Source organism: Phalangium opilio, unplaced genomic scaffold (genome assembly GCF_054372755.1).
Source record: "Phalangium opilio isolate 3A_F unplaced genomic scaffold, DU_Popi_V2 ptg000041l_1, whole genome shotgun sequence".
Classification (NCBI taxonomy): Eukaryota; Metazoa; Arthropoda; class Arachnida; order Opiliones; family Phalangiidae; genus Phalangium; species Phalangium opilio.
This window is the reverse complement of record NW_028324165.1, coordinates 2,001,588-2,010,265: the sequence shown is the minus strand read 5'-3', so window position 1 is coordinate 2,010,265 and position 8,678 is coordinate 2,001,588.

Sequence of the window (8,678 nt, the reverse complement as noted above, 5' to 3'; positions counted from 1 at the left end):
AATAACATGGGAAATTTTCCAAACTTACCCATTTTGTAACTACCCATACAAAAATAACTATACGTTTGATAGATTTGAAAACGGTCTTAAATGAAAGCCCCATTTTTAAAGTGGGCGCCAATTTTTGTTTCATTAAGAAAAACAAAGTTTAAGTATTGTTTTTAATAGTTTTAAGTACCTGCTCCGAATTACGTGGTTTACCTTTAAACTGTGGAACTTAAGACTTTTTTGCTTGGGTTAAGTAATAAAGAAAGTCATTCTAGGACTTACGTCGTTTTACTACGGATAATCAAATTGGTAGGGCAATTAGCTAGCTTAATAGACCTTTTCGCAAATTTATGCGCGCATGCGCTTGTCGTGCGTCGTGGATAAAATAGCAGACGACGCCCTCGGCCTACGGAGAAATAGCTGGGATTGTAGATAACGGAGTAAGTTTGAATCTAAACTATGATAAACTAAAAATATTGGAATTTAAAGACGTTAGTAAAAAAATATGGGAATTATATTTAAATCCTACTGGAGAAAACACATGCACCTTGAAGCTTTAAAAAATTATAATATCGAAAATATATCCCTTAATAACCAAGGCTTAGTGTCGGCTTCATAAATAATGTCGGTATCCAAGCAGAGCCGGGCAAAACCACGAGAGCAACCCCTCAAAAAAGAGCGCTTTCCCCGCGAGGGCCGCCGATTCCCGACCAGGGTCCGATACCCACTAACGAAATGCATGTTACATATCCCAGTCTTTGGAGTTCCAACATTTTCGATTTATAACTCGTTCTCCTTTTCGCAACAATTCTGTGAAATTTAATTTCCACTGTTTTACCAACCCTCTTTACTTTATACGACTGATTCTTACATCCCACCCACTACCATAACACAGCATCCAGGCATAGTGCAAAGGCTTAAGAATCATATGAAAAAAAATAATTGAACAATACTACAAAATTGAACTAACTAAAAAACCACTGGCTTAAATGAATTTTATTACACTTTTTTCCAAATTTCTAAGAAAAAAAATCAAGAAGATGTATCGAAAATGATGAGATTTAATGGCAAAGTTGATGCCTCTAAAATGATGAGGAAATACGCGGAGGCTAAGACCGTAGTCTGCTATTTTATCCACGTTGTTACTAACACGCATGCACCTCGCATTTTCCCCCACTTTTACCCTCCGACATGCGAAAAGGGCTATTGTCATTATAACTATTGCGCGTCCAAATAATTTAGTTGCGAAGTACAGATTAAACTGAATTAAACAAAATATGCAATTAAATATAGAGATGGGCCGATACCAGTTTAAACCGATACCGATATGATCCGATACTTGGGAAACCGATACGTACCGATACCGATATTTTACCCGATCCTTCGATTAAACCGATATCAAACCGATACCGATATGGTATCGGTATCGGCCCATCTCTATTGATGATTCTCGATCCAATTTCGGTACTTGAAACTATAAAACTGGCTTATCATACGAAAAACCCATTTTAGACACTAGTTACGTTATCCAAAAATAGATGAAAAACTGTGCTGTCTCAGAGTTTAGGTCTTATGGCGCCATCTACTCTCAACATAAGTATTAATTTTTACCTCTCCGAGTGACGTATGTCACGTGAGAGGTATTACACCGGCCGTGTCTGTCTGTGTGTGTGTGTCTGTCTGTCAGACCCCACGTGACCGCGTTCGCAGTTTACAAATCGGAGCAAACAAATACCCGATTTCCGGAACGCGTTCGCGGTTCACGGAAATTTGGTCATTCATCTAAGGACCACAATCTGCTAGTCTTTGTCCATCCCACATGGACACTAATCTGTACGTGCTTGCTTCCAAGCACCACCAACTTCTGTTCTTCGTCAATTCCACATTGACACCAGCTTCTATACACTACCATCTTCTGTTCTTCGTCAATTCCACACTGACATCAGCTTCTATGCACCACCATCTTCTGTTCTTCGTCAATTCCACATTGCCACCAGCTTCTATGCACCACCATCTTCTGTTCTTCGTCAATTCCACATTGACACCAGCTTCAATGCACCACCATCTTCAGGTCTTTTGTCCATTCCACATGGACGCCAGTCAGTACATTCTGGCTTCTATTCCTCCGTCATCGTTTGGTTTCAAGATATACGCGGCGATCGGCTAGGGTTACGAGAAACGTCTAGCCTCCCAATGGCAGGGCTTCCACCATCGGTTCACGCAAATGCGTTTTTATCTATTATTTGGTTTTAAGATATACGCGGCGATCGGCTAGGGTTACGAGAAACGTCTAGCCTCCCAATGGCAGGGCTTCCACCAAAGGTTCACGCGAATGCGTTTTTATCTATTATTATAATGGAATCGAAACGTATATATACCCCAAAATTTGAAAAAAGCGGGCAAGAGGGGTACCCTTCACTTTAAACGTCAATATTAGCAAAGTTTCGAAAGATAATAGGAACAACTTTATTTTAAACGATTTAACTATTTTTAAAGTTATTTACTGGCGATTAAAATAATTAAAAATAATTATATTTATTTAAATATTAAAGATAAACCCAAGTACCGAAGTCGTTAAATCATTGCCTCCTATATCTATCAAGGCCCGTGCTTTGCGTTATATTTCGTACATTGTCTCTTATATCTTTTTAGGCCCGTGCATTGCGTTATATTTCCTACATTGCCTCCTGTATCTATCTAGGCCCGTGCATTGCGATATATTTTTGAGAACAACAACCAAAATGGGAAGCTCCTCTCAGAACCATAATAATTTGTTTTCTCTGTTATATGAAATGAAAATATGGATAATATTTTCGGCAATTCGATTTGAATGGCTCTTTCTGATGTATCTTTCTCTCAGCACTGTTCATAATGGACAGGAACGTAGAGATTCGAGACACTTGGAATTACGATAGTGTTTCAAATCCTCTGTAATGAGGGCTTAACGACTTGGAGTGACTGGAAAGATAGATACACATCCTATTTTTTAGTTGTACCATGCGTACCACAATGTTGCCAGGCGTTTATTGAAGGATGCTTGGGTACTTGGTACAGACTGTTACGTCTACCAAGTTTCCTAGCATCCAAGAATAAATAGGATTCATAGAAGCCAGTGTTATGGGCATGTCATGGGTCAAGTCGTTAACTATATCGACGCAGTTAAATAGCTGATGGCATTATTTTATCCACTTTCTCATTGCGTTTCGAGTGGAAGTTCAACTTTGGCACGGACGACAGATGGCGCTCTTAACCTTCTACCCCCAAAAATCGCTGTTGTCTGCTCGTTTTCCCCTTCCGCGTTTTTTCGTTATAAACTTATGATTTAACGAACTGTTAAGATAAAATTTCATATTTCCTTAGACAGATAAGCTTCTACTCCTTTCATCTTACTCCCAGTTAGATTTAACCTTGTTAAAACATAATCAGATGAATTTGAGTTATAATGTCTAGGAGTGATAGAGACATTTTTACCGATGTCTAGAGATGTTAAGCTTAAGCGAAATTGTTTTACGTTTGAATAAAAATACCGCTTCCAGTAGTGGGTTTATAGTACTCCTTGTTTGTGTAAGATTAGTGTAGCTGTAGAGCGTTGTTGCTGTTTAGTTTATACGCCCCCTAGGCCTATTTGTGAAAGACCTTTTTTTACGCACTTTTATCATTCTTTATTTGAAAAAAATGTTGGCAATGTATATTTTTTAAATATGACGGAATTGCTGTTGGTATGATAGCGCCCTATTCGCGAAAAAAACCTTTTTTTAAATAGTTGATTCATTCTTTGATAGAATTTCGAAGGAAGAAGTTAAGTGTTAAATTTGCTCGATTAATTTTGTTCGGCAAATAATATAACTAAGCCTTACGTATTACTGAAGGAGATTGATTTTGCCAACCTGTGTGAGTATTTAAGGAGATTGATTTTGCCAACCTTTGTGAGTATTTAACTGATTAATAAGTAAATGGAGGAAGATAATAATTTAAGTAAAGAGGAAATCAGAAAACGAAAGGCAAGGGAAAGAATGAGGGCAAAAAGGTCAGATCCTGAATTTAGGAAACGAGAAAATGAAAGGAGAAGAGCGTTAGCCGCGGAAAAAAAGGCTGTTTCTGGAACAGGTTCTAGCACGCAAAATGTTGGTCCTACCACGAGGCCAGTTGGCCATGATCGTACGAAAGATAAATGCATTAAATAAATGTTCTATTGAAAGTACTGTAGGCGTATGCATATCTATTAATAAGGAACCCAATAATGTACAAAATGTTAATGCTAATATTAGTGAAATCATCGAAAGCGATGAACAAGTACGAGCCTAGCTTATGTGTGATTGGGTTGTGGCTTCCATGTTTTGGGGACATTTGCTTTTTGTGTGGCGATGTATGATTCAGCTTTGATATGGACAAATGTTACAAGTCATACTGGTAGACTAAGAATACGGTTGAGGTATAGCGAGAGAGTAGAGTTTCCACAGCAATTGAGAGATATTGAAAAGGCTTGAACAATTGACTATTTTAAAATTGAATTCCTGCACTTGCAAAGAATTAAAAAAAGCGATATATGCATATATTTAGGTTGTTTAGGGGGTAGTGATAGTCATCTCCACTCGGAGAGGTAATATTTTGGCTTTCCCAACTTGTCTTCAAAAAACATCGGGTAGAAATATCGGTTCATTTTTAACCGATACCGATATATCGGTTAAGGCCAAATATCGGTACCGATACCGATATGGCATCGGTATCGGCCCATCTCTAATTAAATATAATTAAACAAAATAAGCAATTAAAGATAATTACCAGTTATAGACAGTTTTCGCGAGTCTAAACTATAACATCTGTTTGTGTACAAGTCTACGGAATCTGTTTAAGCGCAGACCTACAGAATATTTTTGTGCAAAGGGGTATAAAATCTCTTTGTGCAGAGGCCTATGCAATCTTTTTGTGCACAAGTCAGTGGCATATTTTTGTTTCCAGGTCTATGAAATCTTTTCGTGCACAGGCCTATGAAATATTGTTTTACACAGGCCTATGGTATATTGTTTTACACAGGTCTACGGAATGTTTTTGTGCAAATCTGCATGGAATCCTTTTGAGTATAGGAGTATGGAATCTTCTGTGCACAGGTCTATGGAATTTTTTGTTCATGGGTCTATGGTATATTTATGTGCACAAGTCTGAATAATCTTTACGTGCACACAAGTCTGAATAATCTTTACGTGCACACAAGTCTGAAGAATCTTTACGTGCACACAAGTCTGAAGAATCTTTACGTGCACACAAGTCTGAAGAATCTTTACGTGCACACAAGTCTGAAGAATCTTTACGTGCACACAAGTCTGAAGAATCTTTACGTGCACACAAGTCTGAAGAATCTTTACGTGCACACAAGTCTGAAGAATCTTTACGTGCACACAAGTCTGAAGAATCTTTACGTGCACACAAGTCTGAAGAATCTTTATGTGCCCAAGTGAAAAATCTTTATGTGCCCAAGTGAAAAATCTTTATTTGTACAGGTCTACGACTTCTGTTTGTGCACATGTCTACGACTTCTGTTTGTGCACAGGTCTACGACTTCTGTTTGTGCACAGGTCTACGACTTCTGTTTGTGCACAGGTCTACGACTTCTGTTTGTGCACAGGTCTACGACTTCTGTTTGTGCACAGGTCTACGACTTCTGTTTGTGCACAGGTCTACGACTTCTGTTTGTGCACAGGTCTACGACTTCTGTTTGTGCACAGGTCTACGACTTCTGTTTGTGCACAGGTCTACGACTTCTGTTTGTGCACAGGTCTACGACTTCTGTTTGTGCACAGGTCTACGACTTCTGTTTGTGCACAGGTCTACGACTTCTGTTTGTGCACAGGTCTACGACTTCTGTTTGTGCACAGGTCTACGACTTCTGTTTGTGCACAGGTCTATGGAATCTGATTTGCTCATTTCTATGACATCTCTTTTTGCGCAAGTGAATAACATTTGTTTATGCACAAGTGAATAACATTTGTTTATGCACAAGTCTAAATCATCTGTTTGTGCACAAGTCTAAATCATCTGTTTGTGAACAAGTCTATAACACCTGTTTGTGAGCAATTGTATAACACCTGTTTGTGAGCAATTGTATAACACCTGTTTGTGAGCAATTGTATAGCACCTGTTTGTGAGCAATTCTATAACACCTGTTTGTGAGCAATTCTATAACACCTGCTTGTGAACAAGTCTATAACACCTGTGAGTGAACAAGTCTATAACACCTGTGAGTGAACAAGTCTATAACACCTGTGAGTGAACAAGTCTATAACACCTGTGAGTGAACAAGTCTATAACACCTGTGTGTGAACAAGTCTATAACATCTCTTTGTGCACGAGTCTATAACATCTGTTTATTCACGAGTCTATGACTACTGTTTATTCACGAGTCTATGACTACTGTTTATTCACAAGTCTATGACATCTGTTTATTCACAAGTCTATGACATCTGTTTATTCACAAGTCTATGGCATCTGTTTGTGCACACGCGAGTGACTTCTGTCTGAGCTAGGGTCTACGGAATATTTTTGAGCACGGGTCTACGGATTATTTTTGTGCAAATGGGTTTGCAATCTTTTGGAGCATTAGGGTTTGAAATCTGTTTGAGCATAGGGGTATTGAAAATGTTTGTGCATAACTCTATGGAATCTGATGTGCACATGTCTATAACATCTCTTTTTGCGCGAGTCTACGACATTTCTTTGTGCACAAGCCTGTGATTTCTATTTGTGCACAAGTGTACGAAATATTTTTATGCAAAGGTGTACGGAATATTTTTGTGCACAGGTTTTCGGAATATTTTTGTGCACAGGTTTTCGGAATATTTTTGTGCACAGGTGTACGAACTGTTTTTGTTCACAAGTGTACGGAATATTTTTGTGCATAGGTGTGCGAAATATTATGGTGAAAATGGATTTGGAATATTTTTGTGCACAGGTGTACGGAATATTTTTGTGAAAATGGATACCGAATATTTTTGTGTACAGGTGTACGTGATATTTTTGTGCACAGGTGAACGTGATATTATTGTGCAAATGGGTAAGGAAAATTTTTTAGCATAGGGATATGGAATGTTTTTGTGCAGAGGTCCATGGAATATTTTTGTGTACAGGTATATGGAATGTTTTTGTGCAAAAGTCCGTGGAATATTTTTGTGTACAGGTATATGACTCATGTTTGTGCACAAATCTATAGAATTTGTACCTACAAGCACCCACAAGCACCCACAAGTACCCACAAGCACCCACAAGTACCCACAAGCACCCACAAGTACCCACAAGCACCCACAAGCACCCACAAGCACCCACAAGTACCCACAAGCACCCACAAGTACCCACAAGCACCCACAAGTACCCACAAGCACCCACAAGTACCCACAAGCACCCACAAGTACCCACAAGCACCCACAAGTACCCACAAGCACCCACAAGTACCCACAAGCACCCACAAGTACCCACAAGCACCCACAAGCACCCACAAGTACCCACAAGCACCCACAAGCACCCACAAGTACCCACAAGCACCCACAAGTACCCACAAGCACCCACAAGTACCTACAAGCACCCACAAGTACCTACAAGTACCCACAAGTACCCACAAGCACCCACAAGCACCCACAAGCACCCACAAGCACCCATAAGTACCCACAAGCACCCACAAGTACCCACAAGTACCCACAAGTACCTACAAGCACCCACAAGTACCTACAAGTACCCACAAGCACCAACAAGTACCCACAAGCACCCACAAGTACCCACAATCACCCACAAGTACCTACAAGCACCCACAAGTACCTACAAGCACCCACAAGTACCTACAAGCACCCACAAGTACCTACAAGCACCCACAAGTACCTACAAGCACCCACAAGTACCTACAAGCACCCACAATTACCTACAAGCACCCACAAGTACCTACAAGCACCCACAAGTACCTACAAGCACCCACAAGTACCTACAAGCACCCACAAGTACCTACAAGCACCCACAAGTACCTACAAGCACCCACAAGTACCTACAAGCACCCACAAGTACCTACAAGCACCCACTAGTACCTACAAGCACCCACTAGTACCTACAAGCACCCACTAGTACCTACAAGCACCCACTAGTACCTACAAGCACCCACTAGTACCTACAAGCACCCACTAGTACCTACAAGCACCCACTAGTACCTACAAGCACCCACTAGTACCTACAAGCACCCACTAGTACCTACAAGTACCCACAATTACCAAAGGCAGTTGGTTACATAATTTATTAGTGTGGGGGACCTTTTCCAACTTAACTTGTTAGCTCACACAAAGCTAGGTCCCCTTGTTTTTTAACCACCACGAAATATGAACCAAATAGCTTTAAAAGTGCTAACATCATAAACTGACTCTTTACACTGCTTAAATATCGCAGATTGGAATGGTTTTGAAAATTTTAATTTAAACATACTTAGACTTAGTTATAGTCAATGAAAATTGCTTAGCGGAATGTTAGGTGTTGTACCTTCCATTTAAAACCGTTTTCAAGTCTAACAAACGTATAGTTTTTCTAAAATCGGATTAACCGGAATGTTTTTTTCCAAAAATTTCCCATGTTAGGGATGGGAAAAATTCCTGTTTTTCAACAAAAGGTGTGATGAATTTTTTGGAAATGAAAACCACCCTTAGCAACTTTATTTTTTATAAAAT